Source organism: Triticum dicoccoides, chromosome 3B (assembly GCF_002162155.2).
Source record: "Triticum dicoccoides isolate Atlit2015 ecotype Zavitan chromosome 3B, WEW_v2.0, whole genome shotgun sequence".
Lineage (NCBI taxonomy): Eukaryota > Viridiplantae > Streptophyta > Magnoliopsida > Poales > Poaceae > Triticum > Triticum dicoccoides.
Genome location: NC_041385.1, coordinates 785,674,681 through 785,699,935, shown reverse-complemented (window position 1 = coordinate 785,699,935; position 25,255 = coordinate 785,674,681). Strand labels below are relative to the sequence as shown.

Sequence of the window (25,255 nt, the reverse complement as noted above, 5' to 3'; positions counted from 1 at the left end):
GAAGGCCTTTGGTCCCGGTTGGTGGCACCAACCGGGACTAAATGGGGCATTGGTCCCGGTTGGTGTGACGAACCGGGACTAATGCATCCCTTTAGTCCCGGTTGGTGCCACCAACCGGGACCAATGGGCCTTGCACAACGGCGTGGTGGTGGGAGTTTAGTCCCACCTCGCTAGCTGAGAGATCACCGCACCTGTTTATAAGGTGCGATGCACCAACCCTCTTGAGCTCCTCTCTAAAGCAGGCTTTCGGGCCTAATCTGTCTCTATGTGACTGTGGGTCTACTGGGTTTACTACGGGCCCGAATCCTGGCCCATTGTTGGGTTTCTAGTCGTATTCAGGCCGTGGGGTCCCAGTAGGAGGCACTTTTTTTTGTTTTTTTTGTTTTCTTTACTTATTGTTGTTATTTTTATTTTTTTCCGGTTTTTTGTTTTGTTTTCTGCATTATTTATTTTCTTTTGTTTTTTGCTTTATTTTTAATTCTTTTAGCTTTTAGTTTTAGAAAAATTATAAACTTTCTGTTAGTGCCATTAGTTTTCAAATTTGAAAACACTTTTTTTGTTTTATTGTTTTAGAAAAGTTTCATGAAACACTTTTTTGTTTTTTTCTTTTAGAAAAGTTTCAAATTTGAAAACACTTTTTTTATGTTTTTGTTACAAACTTTAATAGCAAAAAGAATTATCATAAAATAAAATAAATAAGTAATTAGAATTTAGTTCAAAACATTAAAAGCAAAAAGAATTATCATAAAAGAAAATAAATAAGTTATTAGAATTTTGTTACAAACTTTAATAGCAAAAAGAATTATCATAAAAGAAAATAAATAAGTAATTAGAATATTGTTACAAACTTTAATAGCAAAAAGGATTATCATAATAGAAAATAAATAAGTAATTAGAATTTTGTTACAAACTTTAATAGCAAAAAAATTATCGTAAAAGAAAATAAATAAGTACTTATTGTTGCTATTTTTATTTATTTTTCCACATTTTTTGTTTTCTTTTCTGCATTATTTAGCCGTTTGTCCCGGTTCGAGCCACTAACCAGGACCAATGGTGGTGGACCAGGAGCGAGGCCCATTGGTCCCGGTTCGTCCCACCAATCGGGACCAAAAGGTCCAGACGAACCGGGACCAATGGCCCACGTGGCCCGGCCGGCCCCCGGGGCTCACGAACCGGGTCCAATGCCCCCATGGGTCCCGGTTCTTGACTAAACCGAGACTAATGGGCTGACCCGACCTGGACCTTTGCCCCTTTTTCTATTAGTGTATATCGATGACGACAAATTAACGCTGCAGTGCACTAATATCGTTTTCAGGATGCGCATGCATTCTCTCTCTCCCTCTCCCATGATCACAAATAATATCGTGCGGTGTGGTCGTGGCAGGTGGAACTAGTGCCCGCAGGGTTGTAAAAATTGACAAATTTTGAATAGAATCTAAATTTGGTGCGTGCAAAGGATAGTAATTCTCCTCTTTCGCAGTTTACTACTAGTGCTTTCTTCGCGGTGTTGCATGGGCGTACGTGTCTAGCAAAGCTCCACGGTCGAGCTGTCAACGTACGTACAAGTGCTACGCTCGCTCCACAGTCACTAGATTAGTTTCTTCCTCGGAGACTCAGAGGCTTAGACAAGGCCACGCTGCATGCAAAACCAATCATGCATGCATGCATCATGGTCCACCTTCTTCCTTCTCTACTAGATCCGGAGCGCGCCTTGGCACGAGGGTGCCAGTCCCAACATTTTGGTGAAGCAAGTAGTGCTAAGTTAGTAGAAATCTGGGTTTACCGTGTGAATTTAAACATGATATAACAAAATAAAGTGAAGAAGAAACATTCGTTTGGGACAAAAGAAAGACATAATGAAGTTAAATATCGTCATGTGATTATAAGGCAACATCGAGTTTAACGTACTCATAACACCACAAAAGATGGCAACATCAAGTTCAGCATACTCATAATACCGCAAAAGTTCGGTATCAAAAGCGTTAATATAGGAGAGGAAGTAATAAAAGTAGGAACATAATGGAGAACCCATGCTTTTAGCACAGAGAACTATTATCTTTGACATAGAACCTGTACTTGTGGATTAGTAGGCGATATGAGCGTGCTGCTGGAGAGTGCATTGGAATTTTACCTTTGCTTTCAGTATAGTAGCTCAAATCTTGACACATCAAGTTTGGCAAAATGCAATAGATCAAGAGCTATGCAGTATGAGAAATCAGAATTAGAGCGAGTTATTTATATAGAAAGCAACACACTCCACAGGTCTTTCATAATAATTAGATCAAGTCATTTGTGCAGAAAGAGAGAATGAAGTTTGAGAAATGCATTAGAGGGTAGCCGTACAGTAGAGAATAGATATCCCATTGCTCTGGACAGAAGTGTAGAAAAGCACAACCACACTGATTGTGTTCTGTGAGTACATCCTTAGACGATAAATGACCCTATGAATTCCAAGATGATCCAACATGGGGACAAGAGCCAAGACCTCATAACCAAAACATTAGCATTTCACATTTGTGTTTCTACCTTTCTCTATTGGCTTTAGGAGTTTATGTACCTGAACTGTGGCCCTATAATTCCTATAATTAATGCAACTATTAATTTTTTGCCTCTGCTCTAGTGTGAGGATTCAAAATCTGTGCCAAAAACATACTGGCGGATCTAGTGTGAGGATTCAAAATATGTCCCAAAAACATACTATAAGGTTGAAGGAAATATGCCCTAGAGGCAACAATAAAGTTATTATTTATTTTCTTATATCATGATAAATGTTTATTATTAACGCTAGAATTGTATTAACCGGAAACATAATACATGTGTGAATACATAGACAAACAGAGTGTCACTAGTATGCCTCTACTTGACTAGATTGTTGATCAAAGATGGTTATGTTTCCTAACCATAGACATGTGTTGTAATTTTATTAACGGGATCACATCATTAGGAGAATGATGTGATTGACATGACCCATTCCATTAGCTTAGCACTCGATCGTTTAGTATATTGCTATTGCTTTCTTCATGACTTATACATGTTCCTATGACTATGAGATTATGCAACTCCCGTTTACCGGAGGAACACTTTGTGTGCTACCAAATGTCACAACGTAACTGGGTGATTATAAAGGAGCTCTACAGGTGTCTCCAAAGGTACATGTTGGGTTGGCGTATTTCGAGAATAGGATTTGTCACTCCGATTGTCGGAGAGGTATCTCTGGGCCCTCTCGGTAATTCACATCACTTAAGCCTTGCAAGCATTGCAACTAATGAGTTAGTTGTGAGATGATGTATTACGGAACGAGTAAAGAGACTTGCCGGTAACAAGATTGAACTAGGTATTGAGATACCGACGATCGAATCTCGGGCAAGTAACATACCGATGACAAAGGGAACAACGTATGTTGTTATGCGGTCTGACCGATAAAGATCTTCATAGAATATGTGGGAGCCAATATGAGCATCCAGGTTCCGCTATTGGTTCTTGACCGGAGACGTGTCTCGGTCATGTCTACATTGTTCTCGAACCCGTAGGGTCCGCACGCTTAACGTTACGATGACAGTTTCATTATGAGTTTATATGTTTATGTACCGAAGGTTGTTCGGAGTCCCAGATATGATCATGGACTTGACGAGGAGTCTCGAAATGGTCGAGACATAAAGATCGATATATTGGACGACTATATTTGGACACCGGAAAGGTTCCGGGTGAGATTGGGACAATACCGGATCACCGGGAGGTTATCGGAACCCCCTGGGAGGTATATGGGCCTTATTGGGCCTTAGTGGAAAGGAGGGGAAAGGAACAAGGGAGGGGGCGCCCCCCCAAGCCCAATCCGAATTGGAAGGGGGCCCGGCCCCCCTTTCCTTCCTCCCTCCTTCCTCTTCCTTCTCTCTCCTACTCCTAATAGGAAAGGGGTGAGTCCTACTCCCAGTGGGAGTTGGACTCCCCCCCTTGGGTGTGCCAACCCCCTTGGCCGGCCCCCTCCTCCACTCCTTTATATACGGAGGAGGGGGGCACCCCATAGACACAACAATTGATCCCTTGGATCTCTTAGCCGTGTGCAGTGCCCCCCTCCACCATAGTACACCTCGATAATACTGTAGCGGTGCTTAGGCGAAGCCCTGCGACGGTGGAACATCAAGATCGTCACCACACCGTCGTGCTGACAAAACTCTTCCCCGACACTTTGCTGGATCGGAGTCCGAGGATCGTCATCGAGCTGAACGTGTGCTAGAACTCGGAGGTGCCGTAGTTTCGGTGCTTGATCGGTCGGGCCGTGAAGACGTACGACTACATCAACCGCATTGTTATAACGCTTCCTCTATCGGTCTACGAGGGTATGTGGACAACACTCTCCCCTCTCGTTGCTATGCATCACCATGATCTTGCGTGTGCGTACGAAATGTTTTGAAATTACTACGTTCCCCAACAAAGGTTGTGTTCTGTAAAAAAAGAGAAGTGCCTGACACACAAATGGATGCATTATAGACAAACATTTTCAAGTTCTCAACTTCTCAAGTAATCAATTTTCAACCACATGTTATATTCTTTAAAAGGTGTGAGTTGAAATGCGTAAACTGAACCATGACATTCCTTTTTCTGTAGTACAAGTAACTCTCTATGCGTCCATATAAATTACTAGCAAAAGAGCCCGTGCGTTGCAACGGGAGAGAAAACATAACACACACTCTTAACCCAACAACCATCACCCAAGACCACAATAGGTCCATCTCCTTTATTTTTGCGAGGCATCATATTTGTGTTGCCGCTTATCCTCCTTCTCACCCTCACCGGTGATGGTCTCGGTGTTCACACAAAACAAAAAAACGTGTTTGAATATGTTTAATCCTAAGGTGTCTCTCTCTCCCTCTCTCATCCCTCTCCCTCCCTCCCTCTCTCTCTCTCTCTCATTCTCGCGATGAGAAATCTGTTGTTTTCCCCTGTGAAATTTTTCAGAGGTATGCATGTGTAGTTATCGATGTTTTCTTTTCCCTATATTGTTATAGTTGGGTGTTTATTTGCAATACGGGTCGCCGCCGGTACGAAAGGAAAACGGATCTTACACTATAAATTATAAGTTTGCTCCCAAAATGATATTTTAAAAATATTTAAGAGGTAAAATTAACATCATATTTGGATTCCTCATATTTTTCTATTAAAATTTCATATATAATATGTTAAAATCGAAGTTACGGTTTAAAAGATACGGATAATTTAGAAAATCATTTATTTGACTTAAATATATTCCAAAATAATATTTAAAAATACTTAACGGGTGAAAATAATCTCATATTCATGTTCTACATATTTTTCTAATCAAGTTTCATATATAAAATGTTCAAATCGGAGTTACGGTCTAAAAGATATGGATGATTTTAAAAAAACATTGTTTGACTTAAATATGATCTGCGGATGAATTACCTAAAACATCAGGGGGGTTTCAAAAAATGTAAAATAACTGTTCGGGTGTGACTTAAATCCGGACTGTGGGTTGATTTCAACAAAATACAAGGACTTTTGTGTAAAATATGAAAAAACGATTCGTTTTAACTTAAAACAGGACTGCAGGTTGAATTCCCTGAAATAGAGGGACTTTTCTGAAAAATGTCAATGACGGACGAAAGAAACCCAATTTGCTTTATTATTTGGTAAAGAGAAAGCACTTTCAGATTCCACCATAGTCCACCTCGATAATACTGTAGCGGTGCTTAGGCGAAGCCCTGCGACTGTGGAACATCAAGATCGTCACCACGCCGTCGTGCTGACAAAACTCTTCCCCGACACTTTGCTGGATCGGAGTTCAGGGATCGTCATCGAGCTGAATGTGTGCTAGAACTCGGAGGTGCCGTAGTTTCGGTGCTTGATCGGTCGGGTCGTGAAGACGTACGACTACATCAACCGCGTTGTTATAACGCTTCCGCTATCGGTCTACGAGGGTACGTGGACAACACTCTCCCCTCTCGTTGCTATGCATCACCATGATCTTGCGTGTGCGTAGGATTTTTTTTGAAATTACTACGTTCCCCAACAGTGGCATCAGAGCCAGGTTTTATGCGTAGATGTCATATGCACAAGTAGAACATAAGTGAGTTATGGGCGATATAAGTCATACTGCTTACCAGCATGTCATACTTTGGTTCGGTGGTATTGTTGGATGAAGCGGCCCAGACCAACATTACGTGTACGCTTACGCGAGACTGGTCCTACCGACGTGCTTTTAAGCATCTTATCTTGCTTTGATTGGCGGTAGCATTATAAGATTATCACTCACTAAATTATCATAGTAAAAGTGTTCTCCCTGAGTATGCACCGTTGCAAAAGTTCTTCGTGCTGAGACACCACGTGATGATCGGGTGTGATAGGCTCTACGTTCAAATACAACGGGTGCAAAATAGTTGCACACGCGGAATACTCAGGTTAAACTTGACGAGCCTAGCATATAACAGATATGGCCTCGGAACACGGAGACCGAAAGGTCGAGCGTGAATCATATAGTAGATATGATCAACATATTGATGATCACCATTGAAACTACTCCATCTCACGTGATGATCGGACATGGTGTAGTTGATATGGATCACGTAATCACTTAGAGGATTAGAGGGATGTCTATCTAAGTGGGAGTTCTTTAGTAATATGATTAATTGAACTTAAATTTATCATTAACTTAGTACCTGATAGTATCTTGCTTGTCTTTGTTGATTGTAGATAGATGGCCCGTGTTGTTGTTCCGTTGAATTTAATGCGTTCCTTGAGAAAGCAAAGTTGAAAGATGATTGTAGCAATTACACGGACTAGGTCCGTAACTTGAGGATTTTCCTCAGTGCTGCATAGAAGAATTACGTCCTAGAAGCAACGCTGGGTGCCAGGCCTGCTGCTGGAGCAACGCCAGATGTTATGAACGTTTGGCAGAGCAAAGCTGATGACTACTCTATAGTTCAGTGTGCCATGCTTTACGGCTTAGAACTGGGTCTTCAACGACATTTTGAATGTCATGGAGCATATGAGATGTTCCAAGAGTTGAAGTTAATATTTCAAGCAAATGCCCGAATTGAGAGATATGAAGTCTCCAATAAGTTCTACAGCTGCAAGATGGAGGAGAACACTTCTGTCAGTGAGCATATACTCAAAATGTCTGGGTATAATAATCACTTGATTCAACTGGGAGTTAATCTTCCGGATGATAGCAACATTGACAGAATTCTCCAATCACTGCCACCAAGCTAAGAGCTTTGTGATGAACTATAATATGCAAGGGATGGAAAAGACTATTCCTGAGCTCTTCGCGATGCTAAAAGCTGCGAAGGTAGAAATCAAGAAGGAGCATCAAGTGTTGATGGTTAACAAGACCACTAGTTTCAAGAAAAAAGGCAAAGGAAAGAAGAAGGGAAACTTCAAGAAGAACAACAAGCAAGTTGCTGCTCAGGAGAAGAAACCCAAGTCTGGACCTAAGCCTGAAACTGAGTGCTTCTACTGCAAGCAGACTGGTCACTTGAAGCGGAACTGCCCCAAGTATTTGGCGGATAAGAAGGATGGCAAGGTGAACAAAGGTATATGTGATATACATGTTATTGATGTGTACCTTACTAATGCTCGCAGTAGCACCTGGGTATTTGATACCGGTTCTGTTGCTAATATTTGCAACTCGAAACAGGGACTACGGATTAAGCGAAGATTGGCTAAGGATGAGGTGACGATCCGCGTGGGAAATGGTTCCAAAGTTGATGTGATCGCGGTCGGCATGCTACCTCTACATCTACCTTCGGGATTAGTTTTAGACCTAAATAATTGTTATTTTGTGCCAGCGTTGAGCTTGAACATTATATCTGGATCTTGTTTGATGCGAGACGGTTATTCATTTAAATCAGAGAATAATGGTTGTTCTATTTATATGAGTAATATCTTTTATGGTCATGCACCCTTGAAGAGTGGTCTATTTTTATTGAATCTCGATAGTAGTGATACACATATTCATAATGTTGAAGCCAAAAGATGCAGAGTTGATAATGATAGTGCAACTTATTTGTGGCACTGCCGTTTAGGTCATATCGGTGTAAAGCGCATGAAGAAACTCCATACTGATGGACTTTTGGGACCACTTGATTATGAATCACTTGGTACTTGCGAACCGTGCCTCATGGGCAAGATGACTAAAACACCGTTCTCTGGTACTATGGAGAGAGCAACTGATTTATTGGAGATCATACATACAGATGTATGTGGTTCGATGAATGTTGAGGCTCGTGGCGCATATCGTTATTTTCTCACCTTCACAGATGATTTGAGCAGATATGGGTATATCTACTTAATGAAGCATAAGTCTGAAACATTTGCAAAGTTTAAAGAATTTCAGAGTGAAGTTGAAAATCATCGTAACAAGAAAATAAAGTTTCTACGATTTGATCGTGGAGGAGAATATTTGAGTTACGAGTTTGGTCTACATTTGAAACAATGCGGAATAGTTTCGCAACTAAACGCCACCCGGAACACCACAGCGTAATGGTGTGTCCAAACGTCATAATCATACTTTACTAGATATGGTGCGATCTATGATGTCTCTTACAGATTTACCGCTATCATTTTGGGGTTATGCTTTAGAGACGGCCGCATTCACGTTAAATAGGGCACCATCAAAATCCGTTGAGATGACGCCTTATGAACTGTGGTTTGGCAAGAAACCAAAGTTGTTGTTTCTGAAAGTTTGGGGCTGCGATGCTTATGTGAAAAAAGTTCAACCTGATAAGCTCGAACCCAAATCGGAGAAATGTGTCTTCATAGGATACCCAAAGGAGACTGTTGGGTACACCTTCTATCACAGATCCGAAGATAAGACGTTTGTCGCTAAATTCAGAAACTTTCTGGAGAAGGAGTTTCTCTCGAAAGAAGTGAGTGGGAGGAAAGTAGAACTTGATGAGGTAACTGTACCTGCTCCCTTATTGGAAAGTAGTATATCGCAGAAACAGGTTTCTGTGACACCTACACCAATTAGTGAGGAAGATAATGATGATGATCATGAAACTTCAGATCAAGTTGTTACTGAACCTCGTAGATCAACCAGAGTAAGATCCGAACCAGAGTGGTGCGGTAATCCCGTTCTTGAAGTCATGTTACTAGACCATGATGAACCTACGAACTATGAAGCAGCGATGGTGAGCCCAGATTCCGAAAAATGGCTTGAGGCCATGAAATCTGAGATGGGATCCATGTATGAGAACAAAGTGTGGACTTTGGTTAACTTGCCTGATGATCGGCAAGCAATTGAAAATAAATGGATCTTCAAGAGAAAGACTGATGCTGACGGTAATGTTACTGTGTACAAAGCTCGACTTGTCACGAAAGGTTTTCGACAAGTTCAAGGGGTTGACTACGATGATACCTTCTCACCCGTAGCGATGCTTAAGTCTGTCCGAATCATGTTAGCAATTGCCGCATTTTATGATTATGAAATATGGCAGATGGATGTCAAAACTGCATTCCTGAATGGATTTCTAGAAGAAGAGTTGTATATGATGCAACCGGAAGGTTTTGTCGATCCAAAGGGAGCTAACAAAGTGTGCAAGCTCCAACGATCCATTTATGGACTGGTGCAAGCCTCTCGGAGTTGGAATAAACGCTTTGATAGTGTGATCAAAGCATTTGGTTTTATACAGACTTTTGGAGAAGCCTGTATTTACAAGAAAGTGAGTGGGAGCTCTGTAGCATTTCTAATACTATATGTGGATGACATATTGCTGATCGGAAATGATATAGAATTTCTGGATAGCATAAAGGGATACTTGAATAAGAGTTTTTCAATGAAAGACCTCGGTGAAGCTGCTTACATATTGGGCATTAAGATCTATAGAGATAGATCAAGACGCTTAATTGGACTTTCACAAAGCATATACCTTGACAAAGTTTTAAAGAAGTTCAAAATGGATCAAGCAAAGAAAGGGTTCTTGCCTGTGTTACAAGGTGTGAAGTTGAGTAAGACTCAATGCCCGACCACTGCAGAAGATAGAGAAAAGATGAAAGAAGTTCCCTATGCTTCAGCCATAGGATCTATCATGTATGCAATGCTGTGTACCAGACCTGATGTGTGCCTTGCTATAAGTTTAGCAGGGAGGTACCAAAGTAATCCAGGAGTGGATCACTGGACAGCGGTCAAGAACATCCTGAAATACCTGAAAAGGACTAAGGATATGTTTCTCGTTTATGGAGGTGACAAAGAGCTCATCGTAAATGGTTACATTGATGCAAGCTTTGACACTAATCCGGACGATTCTAAATCGCAAACCGGATACGTGTTTACATTGAACGGTGGAGCTTTCAGTTGGTGCAGTTCTAAACAAAGCGTTGTGGCGGGATCTACATGTGAAGCGGAGTACATAGCTGCTTTGGAAGCAGCAAACGAAGGAGTCTGGATGAAGGAGTTCATATCCGATCTAGGTGTCATACCTAGTGCATTGGGTCCAATGAAAATCTTTTGTGACAATACTGGTGCAGTTGCTTTGGCGAAGGAATCCAGATTTCACAAAAGAACCAAGCACATCAAGAGACGCTTCAATTCCATTCGGGATTTAGTCCAAGTGGGAGACATAGAAATTTGCAAGATACATACGGATCTGAATATAGCAGACCCGTTGACTAAGCCTCTTCCACGAGCAAAACATGATCAGCACCAAGGCTCCATGGGTGTTAGAATCATTACAGTGTAATCTAGATTATTGACTCTAGTGCAAGTGGTAGACTGAAGGAAATATGCCCTAGAGGCAATAATAAAGTTATTATTTATTTCCCTATATCATGATAAATGTTTATTATTCATGCTAGAATTGTATTAACCGGAAACATAATACATGTGTGAATACATAGACAAACAGAGTGTCACTAGTATGCCTCTATTTGACTAGCTTGTTGATCAAAGATGGTTATGTTTCCTAACCATAGACATGTGTTGTCATTTGTTTAACGGGATCACATCATTAGGAGAACGATGTTATTGACATGACCCATTCCGTTAGCTTAGCACTCGATCGTTTAGTATATTGCTATTGCTTTCTTCATGACTTATACATGTTCCTATGACTATGAGATTATGCAACTCCCGTTTACCGGAGGAACACTTTGTGTGCTACCAAACGTCACAACGTAACTAGGTGATTATAAAGGAGCTCTACAAGTGTCTCCAAAGGTACATGTTGGGTTGGCATATTTCGAGAATAGGATATGTCACTCCGATTGTTGGAGAGGTATCTTTGGGCCCTCTCGGTAATACACATCACTTAAGCCTTGCAAGCATTGCAACTAATGAGTTAGTTGTGAGATGATGTATTACGGAACGAGTAAAGAGACTTGCCGGTAACGAGATTGAACTATGTATTGAGATACCGACGATCGAATCTCGGGCAAGTAACATACCGATGACAAAGGGAACAACGTATGTTGTTATGCGGTCTGACCGATAAAGATCTTCGTAGAATATGTGGGAGCCAATATGACCATCCAGGTTCCTCTATTGGTTATTGACCGGAGACGTGTCTCGGTCATGTCTACATTGTTCTCGAACCCGTAGGGTCCGCACGCTTAACGTTACGATGACAATTTCATTATGAGTTTATATGTTTTGATGTACCAAAGGTTGTTTGGAGTCCCGGATATGATCACGGACTTGACTAGGATTCTTGAAATGGTCGAGACATAAAGATCGATATATTGGACGACTATATTTGGACACCGAAAAGGTTCCGAGTGAGATTGGGACAATACCGGATCACCAGGAGTTTATCGGAACCCCCCGGGAGGTATATGGGCCTTCTTGGGACTTAGTGGAAAGGAGGGGAAAGGAGCAAGGGAGGGGGCGCCCCCCCAAGCCCAATCCGAATTCGGAGGGGGGCGCCCCCCTTTCCTTCCTCCCTCCTTCCTCTTCCTTCCCTCTCCTACTCCTAATAGGAAAGGGGTGAGTCCTACTCCCAGTGGGAGTTGGACTCCCCCCCTTGGGCATGCTAACCCCCTTGGCCGCCCCCCTCCTCCACTCCTTTATATACGGAGGAGGGGGCACCCCATAGACACAACAATTGATCCCTTGGATCTCTTAGCCGTGTGCGGTGCCCCCCTCCACCATAGTCCACCTCGATAATACTGTAGCGGTGCTTAGGCGAAGCCCTGCGACGGTGGAACATCAAGATCGTCACCACGCCGTCGTGCTGACAAAACTGTTCCCCGACACTTTGCTGGATCGGAGTCCGGGGATCGTCATCGAGCTGAACGTGTGCTAGAACTCGGAGGTGCCGTAGTTTCGGTGCTTGATCGGTCGGGCCGTGAAGACGTACGACTGTTGGGGAACTTTGCATAAAATAAAAAAATTCCTACATTCACCAAGATCAATCTATGAGTTCATCTAGCAACGAGAGAGGGGAGTGCATCTACATACCCTTGTAGATCGCGAGAAGAAGCGTTCAAGAGAACGAGGATAAGGGAGTCGTACTCGTCGTGATCCAAATCACCGGAGATCCTAGCGCCGAACGGACGGCACCTCCGCGTTCAACACACGTACGGTCAGCGTGACGTCTCCTCCTTCTTGATCCAGCAAGGGGGAAGGAGAGGTTGATGAAGATCCAGCAGCACGACGGCGTGGTGGTGTATGTAGCAGGGATCGCAGCAGGGCTTCGCCAAGCGTCTGCGGGAGGGAGAGGTGTAGCAAGGGGGAAGGGAGGCGCCAAGAGCAAGGGTGCGACTGCCCTCCCTCCCCCCTCTTTATATAGGGACCCCAGGGGGGCGCCGGCCCTAGGAGATCCCATCTCCAAGGGGGGCGGCGGCCAAGGGGGGTGGCTTGCCCCCCAAGGCAAGTGGAGGCGCCCCCCACCCTAGGGTTTCCAACCCTAGGCGCAGGGGGGCCCAAGGGATGCACACCAGCCCACCAGGGGCTGGTTCCCCTCCCCACTTCAGCCCACGGGGCCCTCCAGGATAGGTGGCCCCACCCGGTGGACCCCCGGGACCCTTCCGGTGGTCCCGGTACAATACCGGTGACCGCCGAAACTTTCCCGATGGCCGAAACTCGACTTCCCATATATTATTCTTTACCTCCGGACCATTCCGGAACTCCTCGTGACGTCCGGGATCTCATGCGGGACTCCGAACAACTTTCGGTTTGCTGCATACTAATATCTCTACAACCCTAGCGTCACTGAACCTTAAGTGTGTGGACACTACGGGTTCGGGAGACACGTAGACATGACCGAGACGGCTCTCCGGTCAATAACCAACAGCGGGATCTGGATACCCATGTAGGCTCCCACATGCTCCTCAATGATCTCATCGGATGAACCACGATGTCGAGGATTCAAGCAACCCCGTATACAATTCCCTTAGTCAATCGGTATGTTACTTGCCCGAGATTCGATCGTCGGTATCCCAATACCTCGTTCAATCTCGTTACGGGCAAGTCACTTTACTCGTACCGTAATGCATGATCCCGTGACCAGACAGTTGGTCACTTTGAGCTCATTATGATGATGCACTACCGAGTGGGCCCAAAGATACCTCTCCGTCATACGGAGTGACAAATCCCAGTCTTGATCCGTGTCAACCCAACAGACACTTTCGGAGATACCCGTAGTACACCTTTATAGTCACCCAGTTACGTTGTGACGTTTGGTACATCCAAAGCACTCCTACGGTATCCGGGAGTTACACGATCTCATGGTCTAAGGAAAAGATACTTGACATTGGAAAAGCTCTAGCAAACGAACTACACGATCTTGTGCTATGCTTAGGATTGGGTCTTGTCCATCACATCATTCTCCTAATGATGTGATCTCGTTCTCAATGACATCCAATGTCCATAGTCAGGAAACCATGACTATCTGTTGATTAACGAGCTAGTCAACTAGAGGCTCACTAGGGACATGTTGTGGTCTATGTATTCACACATGTATTACGATTTCCGGATAATACAATTATAGCATGAATAAAAGACAATTATCATGAACAAGGAAATATAATAATAATCCTTTTATTATTGCCTCTAGGGCATATTTCCAATAGTCTCCCACTTGCACTACAGTCAATAATCTAGTTACATTGTGATGAATCGAACACCCATAGAGTTCTGGTGTTGATCATGTTTTGCTCGCGGAAGAGGTTTAGTCAACGGATTTGCGACATTCAGATCCGTATGTACTTTGCAAATATCTATGTCTCCATCTTGAACATTTTCACGGATGGAGTTGAAACGACGCTTGATGTGCCTGGTCTTCTTGTGAAACCTGGGCTCCTTGGCAAGGGCAATAGCTCCAGTGTTGTCACAGAAGAGAGTGATCGGCCCCGACGCATTGGGTATGACTCCTAGGTCGGTGATGAACTCCTTCATCCATATTGCTTCATGCGTTGCCTCCGAGGCTGCCATGTACTCCGCTTCACATGTAGATCTCGCCACGACGCTCTGCTTGCAACTGCACCAGCTTACTGCTCCATGATTCAACATATACACGTATCCGGTTTGTAACTTAGAGTCATCCAGATCTATGTCGAAGCTAGCATCAACGTAACCCTTTACGACGAGCTCTTCGTCACCTCCATAGACGAGAAACATGTCCTTTGTCCTTTTCAGGCACTTCAGGATATTCTTGACCGCTGTCCAGTGTTCCTTGCCGGGGTTACTTTGGTACCTTCCTACCAAACTTACGGCAAGGTTTACATCAGGTCTGGTACACAGCATGGCATACATAATAGATCCTATGGCTGAGGCATAGGGAATGACACTCATATCTTCTTTATCTTCTTTCGTGGTCGGGCATTGAGCCGAGCTCAATTCCACACCTTGCAACACAGGCAAGAACCCTTTCTTGGACTGATCCATATTGAAGTTCTTCAATATCTTATCAAGGTATGTGCTTTGTGAAAGACCTATGAGGCGTCTCGATCTATCCCTATAGATCTTGATGCCTAATATATAAGCAGCTTCTCCAATGTCCTTCATTGAAAAACACTTATTCAAGTAGGCCTTAATGTTGTCCAATGTCTATATCATTTCCCATCAAAAGTATGTCATCTACATATAATATGAGAAATGCAACAGAGCTCCCACTCACTTTCTTGTAAACGCATGCTTCTCCATAAGTCTGCATAAACCCAAACGCTTTGATCATCTCATCAAAGCGAATGTTCCAACTCCGAGATGCTTGCACCAGCCCATAAATGGATCGCTGGAGCTTGCACATCTTGTTAGCATTCTTAGGATCGACAAAACCTTCCGGCTGCATCATATACAGTTCTTCCTTAAGATGTCCGTTAAGGAATGCCGTTTTGATGTCCATCTGCCATATCTCATAATCACAGTATGCGGCAATTTCTAACATGATTTGGACGGATTTTAGCTTCACTACGGGAGAGAATGTCTCATCGTAGTCAACCCCTTGAACTTGTTGATAACCCTTAGCGACAAGTCGAGCTTTATAGATGGTAACATTACCATCCGCATCCGTCTTCTTCTTAAAGATCCATTTGTTTTCTATCGCTCACCGATCATCGGGCAAGTCTGTCAAAGTCCATACTTCGTTTTCATACATGGATCCTATCTCGGATTGCATGGCTTCAAACCATTTGTTGGAATCTGGGCCCGCCATCGCTTCTTCATAGTTCGAAGGTTCACCGTTGTCTAACAACATGATTTCCAGGACAGGGTTGCCATACCACTCTGGTGTGGAACGTGTCCTTGTGGACCTACGAAGTTCAGTAGCAACTTGATCCGAAGTACCTTGATCATCATCATTAATTTCCTCTCCAGTCGGTGTAGGCACCATAGGAACATTTTCCTGAGCTGCACTACTTCCCGGTTCAAGAGGTAGTACTTCATCGAGTTCTACTTTCCTCCCATTTACTCCTTTCGAGAGAAACTCTTTTTCCAGAAAGGATCCGTTCTTGGCAACAAAGAGCTTGCCTTCGGATCTAAGGTATAAGGTATACCCAATGGTTTCCTTAGGGTATCCTATGAAGACGCATTTTTCCGACTTGGGTTCGAGCTTTTCAGGTTGAAGTTTCTTGACATAAGCATCACATCCCCAAACTTTTAGAAATGACAGCTTAGGTTTCTTCCCAAACCATAATTCATACGGTGTCGTCTCAACGGATTTAGACGGATCCCTATTTAAAGTGAATGTAGCTGTCTCTAGAGCGTATACCCAAAATGATAGCGGTAAATCGGTAAGAGACATCATAGATCGTACCATATCCAATAGAGTGCGATTACAACGTTCGGACACACTGTTACGCTGAGGTGTTCCAGGCGGCGTGAGTTGTGAAACGATTCCACATTTCCTTAAGTGCGTACCAAATTCGTGACTTCAATATTCTCCTCCATGATCTGATCGTAAGAACTTTATCTTTCGGTCACGTTGATTCTCTACCTCATTCTGAAATTCCTTGAACTTTTCAAAGGTCTCAGACTTGTGTTTCATCAAGTAGACATACCCATATATACTCAAGTCATCAGTGAGTGTGGGAACATAACGATATCCTCCGCGAGCCTCAACGCTCATTGGACCGCACACATCGGTATGTATGATTTCCAATAAGTTGGTTGCTCGCTCCATTGTTCCGGAGAACGGAGTCTTGGTCAATTTGCCCATGAGGCATGGTTCGCATGTGTCAAATGATTCATAATCGAGAGACTAAAAGTCCATCAGCATGGAGCTTCTTCATGCGCTTGACACCAATGTGACCAAGGCGGCAGTGCCACAAGTATGTGGGACTATCGTTATCAACTTTACATCTTTTGGTATTCACACTATGAATATGTGTAACATTACGTTCGAGATTCATTAAGAATAAACCATTGACCATCGGGGCATGACCATAAAACATATCTCTCATATAAATAGAACAACCATTATTCTCGGATTTAAATGAGTAGCCATCTCTTATTAAACGAGATCCAGATACAATGTTCATGCTCAAACTTGGCACTAAATAACAATTATTGAGGTTTAAAACTAATCCCATAGGTAAATGCAGAGGTAGCGCGCCGACGGCGATCACATCGACCTTGGAAACATTCCCGACGCGCATCGTCACCTCGTCCTTCGCCAGTCTCCGCTTATTCCGCAGCTCCTGCTTTGAGTTACAAATATGAGCAACGACACCGGTATCAAATACCCAGGAGCTACTACGAGCACTGGTATGGTACACATCAATTACATGTATATCACATATACCTTTAGTGTTGCCGGCCTTCTTGTCCGCTAAGTATTTGGGGCAGTTCCGCTTCCAGTGACCCTTCCCTTTGCAATAAAAGCACTCAGTTTCAGGCTTGGGTCTACTCTTTGACTTCTTCCCGGCAACTGGCTTACCGGGCGCGGCAACATCCTTGCTGTCCTTCTTGAAGTTCTTCTTACCCTTGCCTTTCTTGAACTTGGTGGTTTTATTGACCATCAACACTTGATGTTCCTTTCTTATTTCTACCTCTGCTGACTTCAGCATTGAAAATACTTCAGGAATAGTTTTCACCATCCCCTGCATATTGTAGTTCATTACAAAGCTCTTGTAGCTCGGTGGGAGCGACTGAAGGATTCTGTTAATGACCGCCTCGTCCGAGAGGTTAATGTCCAGCTGGGACAGGCGGTTGTGCAACCCAGACATTTTGAGTATGTGCTCACTGACAGAACTATTTTCCTCCATCTTACAACTATAGAACTTGTCGGAGACTTCATATCTCTCGACCCGGGCGTGAGCTTGTAAAACCATTTTCAGCTCCTCGAACATCTCATATGCTCCGTGTTGCTCAAAACGCTTTTGGAGCCCCGGTTTTAAGCTGTAAAGCATGCCGCACTGAACGAGGGAGTAATCATCAGCACATGTCTGCCAAACGTTCAAATCGTCTTGCAGTGCTGGGAGAGCAGGTGGGTCACCTAGCGGTTCTTCTAGGACATATGCTTTCTTGGAAGCTATGAGGATGATCCTCAGGTTCCGGACCCAGTCCGTATAGTTGCTGCCATCATCTTTCAGCTTGGTTTTCTCTAGGAACGCGTTGAAGTTCATGTTGACATGAGCGTTAGCCATTTGATCTACAAGACATTTTTGCAAAGATTTTAGACTAAGTTCATGATAATTAAGTTCATCTAATCAAATTATTTAATGAACTCCCACTCAGATTAGACATCCCTCTAGTCATCTAAGTGTTACATGATCCGAGTCGACTAGGCCGTGTCCGATCATCACGTGAGACAGACTAGTCATCATCGGTGAACATCTCCATGTTGATCGTATCTTTCATACGACTCATGTTCGACCTTTCGGTCTCTTGTGTTCCGAGGCCATGTCTGTACATGCTAGGCTCATCAAGTTAACCTAAGTGTTTTGCATGTGTAAATCTGTCTTACACCCGTTGTATGTGAATATTAGAATCTATCACACCCGATCATCACGTGGTGCTTCGAAACAACGAACTGTCGCAACGGCGCACAGTTAGGGGGAACACTTTCTTGAAATTATTATGAGGGATCATCTTATTTACTACCGTCGTTCTAAGTAAACAAGATGCAAAAACATGATAAACATCACATGCAATCAAATAGTAGTGACATGATATGGCCAATATCATATAGATCCTTTGATATCCATCTTCGGGGCTCCATGATCATCTTCGTCACCGGCATGACACTATGATCTCCATCATCATGATCTCCATCATCGTGTCTCCATGAAGTTGCTCGCCAACTATTACTTCTACTACTATAGCTAACGGTTTAGCAATAAAGTAAAGTAATTACATGGCGTTAAATCATTGACACGCAGGTCATACAATAATTAAGACAACTCCTATGGCTCCTGCCGGTTGTCATACTCATCGACATGCAAGTCGTGATTCCTATTACAAGAACATGATCTCATACATCACAATATATCATTCATCATTCATCACAACTTTTTGCCATATCACATCACAAAGCAATTGCTGCAAAAACAAGTTAGACGTCCTCTAATTGTTGTTGCATCTTTTACGCGGCTGCAATAGGGTTCTAGCAAGAACTTTTTCTTACCTACGAAAAAGCCACAACGTGATTTGTCAACTTCTATTTACCCTTCATAAGGACCCTTTTCATCGAATCCGCTCCAACTAAAGTGGGAGAGACAAACACCCGCTAGCCACCTTATGCAACTAGTGCATGTCAGTCGGTGGAACCTATCTCACGTAAGCGTACGTGTAAGGTCGGTCCAGGCCGCTTCATCCCACAATACCGCTGAAGCAAAATAAGACTAGTAGTGGCAAGAAAGTTGACATGATGCCAAGAAAGTTGACATGATCGTCATCTACGCCCACAACAGATTTGTGTTCTACTCGTGCAAAGAGAACTACGCATAGACCTAGCTCATGATGCCACTGTTGGGGAACGTTGCATAAAATAAAAAATTTCCTCCGTTCACCAAGATCAATCTATGAGTTCATCTAGCAACGAGAGAGGGGAGTGCATCTACATACCCTTGTAGATCGCGAGCAGAAGCGTTCAAGAGAACGAGGTTGAGGGAGTCGTACTCGTCGTGATCCAAATCACCGGAGATCCTAGCGCCGAACGGACGGCACCTCCGCGTTCAACCCACGTACGGTCAGCGTGACGTCTCCTCCTTCTTGATCCAGCAAGGGGAAGGAGAGGTTGATGAAGATCCAGCAGCACGACGGCGTGGTGGTGGATGTAGCAGGGATCCGGGCAGGGCTTCGCCAAGCGTCTGCGGGAGAGAGAGGTGTAGCAAGGGGGAAGGGAGGCGCCAAGAGCAAGGGTGCGGCTGCCCTCCCTCCCCCCTCTTTATATAGGGACCCCAGGGGGGCGCCGGCCCTAGGAGATCCCATCTCCAAGGGGGGGCGGCGGCCAAGGGGGGTGGCTTGCCCCCCAAGGCAAGTGGAGGCGCCCCCACCCTAGGGTTTCCAACCCTAGGCGCAGGGGGGCCAAGGGGGGCGCACCAGCCCACCAGGGGCTGGTTCCCCTTCCCACTTCAGCCCACGGGGCCCTCCGGGATAGGTGGCCCCACCCAGTGGACCCCCGGGACCCTTCCGGTGGTCCCGGTACAATACCGGTGACCCCCGAAACTTTCCCGATGGCCAAAACTTGACTTCCCATATATAATTCTTTACCTCCGGACCATTACGGAACTCCTCGTGACATCTGGGATCTCATCCGGGACTCCGAACAACTTTCGGTTTGCTGCATACTAATATCTCTACAACCATAGCGTCACCGAACCTTAAGTGTGTAGACCCTACGGGTTCGGGAGACACGTAGACATGACCGAGATGGCTCTCCGGTCAATAACCAACAGCAGGATCTGGATACCCATGTTGGCTTCCACATGCTCCTCGATGATCTCATCGGATGAACCACGATGTCGAGGATTCAAGCAACCCCGTATACAATTCCCTTTGTCAATCGGTATGTTACTTGCCCGAGATTCGATCGTCGGTATCCCAATACCTCGTTCAATCTCGTTACCGGCAAGTCACTTTACTCGTACCGTAATGCATGATCCCGTGACCAGACAGTTGGTCACTTTGAGCTCATTATGATGATGCACTACCGAGTGGGCCCAGAGATACCTCTCCGTCATACGGAGTGACAAATACCAGTCTCGATCCATGTCAACCCAACAGACACTTTCGGAGATACCCGTAGTATACCTTTATAGTCACCCAGTTACGTTGTGACGTTTGGTACACCCAAAGCAGTCCTACGGTATCCGCGAGTTACACGATCTCATGGTCTAAGGAAAAGATACTTGACATTGGAAAAGCTCTAGCAAACGAGCTACACGATCTTGTGCTATGCTTAGGATTGGGTCTTGTCCATCACATCATTCTCCTAATGATGTGATCTCGTTATCAATGACATCCAATGTCCATAGTCAGGAAACCATGACTATCTGTTGATTAACGTGCTAGTCAACTAGAGGCTCACTAGGGACATGTTGTGGTCTATGTATTCACACGTGTATTATGATTTCCGGATAATACAATTATAGCATGAATAAAAGACAATTATCATGAACAAGGAAATATATAATAATCCTTCTATTATTGCCTCTAGGGCATATTTCCAACAACGACTATATCAACCGTGTTGTTATAACGCTTCCGCTATCGGTCTACGAGGGTACGTGGACAACACTCTCCCCTCTCGTTGCTATGCATCACCATGATCTTGCGTGTGCGTAGGATTTTTTTTAAAATTACTACCTTCCCCAACAAAGGTTGTGTTCTGTAAAAAAAGAGAAGTGCCTGACACACAAATGGATGCATTATAGACAAACATTTTCAGGTTCTCAACTTCTCAAGTAATCAGTTTTCAACCACATGTTATATTCTTTAAAAGGTGTGAGTTGAAATGTGTAAACTAAACCATGATATTCCTTTTTCAGTAGTACAAGTATCTCTCTATGCGTCCATATAAATTACTAGCAAAAGAGCCAGTGCGTTGCAACGGGAGAGAAAACATAACACACACTCTTAACCCAACAACCATCACCCAAGACCACAATAGGTCCATCTCCTTTATTTTTTGCGAGGCATCATATTTGTGTTGCCGCTTATCCTCCTTCTCACCCTCGCCGGTGATGGTCTCGGTGTTCACACAAAACAAAAAAAACGTGTTTGAATATGTTTAATCCTAAGGCGTCTCTCTCTCCCTCTCTCATCCCTCACCCTCCCTCCCTCCCTACCTCTCTCTCTCTCTCTCGATGAGAAATTTTTTGTTTTCCCCTGTGACATTTTTCTGAGGTACGCATGTGTAGTTATCTATGTTTTATTTTCCCTATATTGTTATAGTGGGGTGTTTATTTGCAATCCGGGTCGCCGCCGGTACGAAAGGAAAACGGATCTTACGCTATAAATTATAAGTTTGCTCCCAAAATGATATTTTAAAAATATTTAAGAGGTAAAATTAACATCATATTTAGATTTCACATATTTTTCTAATAAAATTTCATATATAATATGTTAAAATCGAAGTTACGGTTTAAAAGATACGGATAATTTAGAAAATCATTTATTTGACTTAAATATATTCCAAAATAATATTTAAAAATACTTAACAGGTGAAAATAATCTCATATTCATGTTCTACATATTTTTCTAATCAAGTTTCATATATAACATGTTCAAATCGGAGTTACGGTTTAAAAGATATGGATGATTTAAAAAAACATTGTTTGACTTAAATATGATCTGCGGATGAATTACCTAAAACATCAGGGGGTTTCGAAAAATGTGAAATAACTGTTCGGGTGTGACTTAAATCCGGACTGCGGGTTGATTTCAAGAAAACACAAGGACTTTTGTGTAAAATATGAAAAAACGATTCGTTTTAACTTAAAACAGGACTGCGGGTTGAATTCTCTGAAATAGAGGGACTTTTCTGAAAAATGTCAATGACGGACGAAAGAAACCCAATTTGCTTTATTATTCGGTAAAGATAAAGCACTTTCAGATTTCTCAAGCACTTCTCTCTGACAACATGGCCATTACCCTACTGATTCAATTGATTAACTCTGAACATGTTGCCAAAATCATCCAACGAATGGCAGCAAGTCGGGCAGAGAGGATGGCGCTGGTCTCACCCATTTGATTTCTTGCCGAGGAAATCTTTGTCATGTGAAGCAAAGAAAGGAAGATGCAAATAATCACTTGACGAAACTAATCAAACCAACAGATTTATTTTCTGGAACACTTGCCTTCCAGATTAAAGTCTAAAATTTCAGAATCTTAGGGCAAGTCTAAAACAACCCTCCCAGCTCTTCACAGGTCATGTCCATTTGACAATGTGTCAAGGAAAACATGAGTACGTGCCTAACAGATATTTTCCACACTACCTCACAAAGAAGATCCTAATAGTATTTCAATAGTACATGGCTATAACCATCAGTGGCAAGCTGCCAGGTTAAGGGCCAAATATTATCTATGCGCGAACATCGTCTACCGAATGGCAAGAAAACTGAGGGGTGTCATCCAGAGTTCCAGATCAGATCCATGTCATTGCAACTTGCAAAACACATCAAACAATAGCCTAGTTTAGTGTCATAATAATCTGAAGCGGTACTGTGGTACTTGACAAACAACAAAGAAATTTGCTTACCCAATCTGCAATGCTAGCTTCCAATAGCATTATGGTTTGGCAATCCCTAACATGAAGCACCAGACATTCAATCAACAGTTCAAGCAGCAGCAGTAATAAGTGAGCAGCAGCCTCAACACATGAACGACATAGGGAAGTTACTGGCGAGCAGCAACAACAAGGGTACGGTGAACAGGGACAGTAAGCGGCAGCAGCTCAACAACAAATTGATTCAAATAGATGAAAAGGGGCCAGATTACCTGGTCCAGCTTGCTTGACGTTGGGAGGAGAGGTTGTGGCACTTGGGGACGGTGATGGTCGAGTCCAGGCAGCAGCGGCAACTCCATACGGCGGCGGCGGCGGCAACAGCGGCGAGTCCAGGAGGTGGTGGTAGTGGCGAGTCTAGGAGGTGGGATTTGGCAGGGAGGGAGCCGATGGGCGCCTCAAACGACGGATCAGAGGCGGCTCACCTCGGTTTTGTCCTGTTCCGGAGGTGCACGAACAGGAGGACAACAGACCGGTGCTCCTCACAATGATGGTGATGCCTTTGAGAGGAACAGTTGCGCGAGCGTCGGTCGCCGCTCCTCCCTGCGACGACGATGGCAACGTCGTGGAGGAACAGGAGTGGCATGGGCCTCCAGCCGCGGGGGAGGGGGGGTGGCTCGAAGGGCAGAGCAGCGCCGACGGCGATCTCAGCGGGAGGAGAGGAAAGTGGAGGGGAAGAAGACGGGAGCGCGGCGGCCAACGCACGAGAGGGCGCGGGGATGGGGCGGTGGCTACGCAGGTGGGCTAGAAGCAGCTAGGTTTTCAGCCACCACGGTCTTCCTTTTTATACGCCTATGTGTGAAATTCTGATAATGCCCTCGGTGGGGCACCGAATTTATAGGCGGTGGCATGAGCGTCTGGACACTGTTTTGATCTACAGTCGATCGTTTTGATCCGACGCACGAGAGCATTCGGGAGGGGGATCGGATGGTACAAATCGCATCGAGGAAATGATCCAACGGCCAGGAAGCACTAAACTCCAAAGAGGCTGGCTTCCTCCCACTATGTATCTTACGCGATAAGTCCTTTTAGAGATTTCAATACGGACTACATATGGATGTATATAGAGGTATTTTAGAGTCTAGATTCACTAATTTTTGCGCGGTATGCAGTCTATATTGGAATCTCATGCTTGTGCTTAAGTTAGAAAGATAATTCATGCATATTCATCCATCTTTACAAAAGATATTCTTTGAGTTTCCCAACATCCATAACCCTAGAGCTAAAAAGATTGCCACCATTTTTCTCATGCATGAATTTGATTATGTAATTTGAGAAGCTAGGGACATCTTCGCCTTTTATAAAATAGATAGATTCTAAACCAGTTTGTTCAAGCAAGGATAGCGTAGCGGCGGCGGCATCCTCGTGCTGGACCTGTGCCTTCGGGCTCCGCCTTTGCGACGGTGTTTGCTCCAGCGTACATGCAGAGCTTGGGAGGTAGTCTAGGAGCGGATGCAAATTGTGATCTGCATCGATGGCATCTGGAAGACGGAATGTGTGTTGGGTTCGTGGTTCGTGGATGGCAGGTACGGTTTCCTCCTTAATTAGGTGTCTTCGTCGTGGTGGGGTGCCAGATCTGGTGTTCGATGGCGTGTCCAGGGTGTTGCCTCGGTCTGGTTCTTTCAACGGCAAGGCCTTCACTTTTCGTCAGCCACCTTGAAGGCCCGCAAAACTGCATATCAGCGATGGAGCTGCGTCGAGCTCGAGTGAGGAGGTGATCCGTCGTTCTTTTCTTCGGTGGTTGCTCTGGTGGTGCCGGAGACAGGTGATGAACGTTAGTGGCAAGCTCAGAGATGTTCTGCTATCTTTTCAGTTTTGTCATGTCGGTCCTTATGAGACTTGTACTTTGATCTTTATGATATAAATGAGACATGTATACCATGCAAAAAAAGCTCATGTATTTTTCAGAGGTGTATATACATTTTTGAAAGTGAAATAATTTAAACACAAATAACTTTGTCCTGCATCAATAACGTTTTGAATGAGTTAACGAACTTTTTACCTCAACTCTAATTAGTCCCCCTCAACAATCTTCATCAAGCTACGTCGCTGTTTCACTCAAGACGTGTACAAAACCTGGCCATATTTGATTCCAAAAAAGTTCCGGGATATTTTGACTTTTTTTGAATTACCTTTTT

General features: G+C 44.0%; 1 long non-coding RNA gene across 1 annotated transcript; it reads right to left on the bottom strand.

Annotated features, from left to right (window-relative positions):
• Nucleotides 1-22,491: 22,491 nt before the first annotated feature.
• LOC119282240 lies at nucleotides 22,492-23,605 on the bottom strand. The gene is made up of 3 exons (XR_005138661.1): nucleotides 23,333-23,605; nucleotides 23,094-23,139; nucleotides 22,492-22,999 (listed from the first exon to the last, which is right to left on the bottom strand). It is a non-coding gene; the product is annotated as an uncharacterized LOC119282240 (long non-coding RNA).
• Between the last annotated feature and the right edge of the window lie 1,650 nt (nucleotides 23,606-25,255).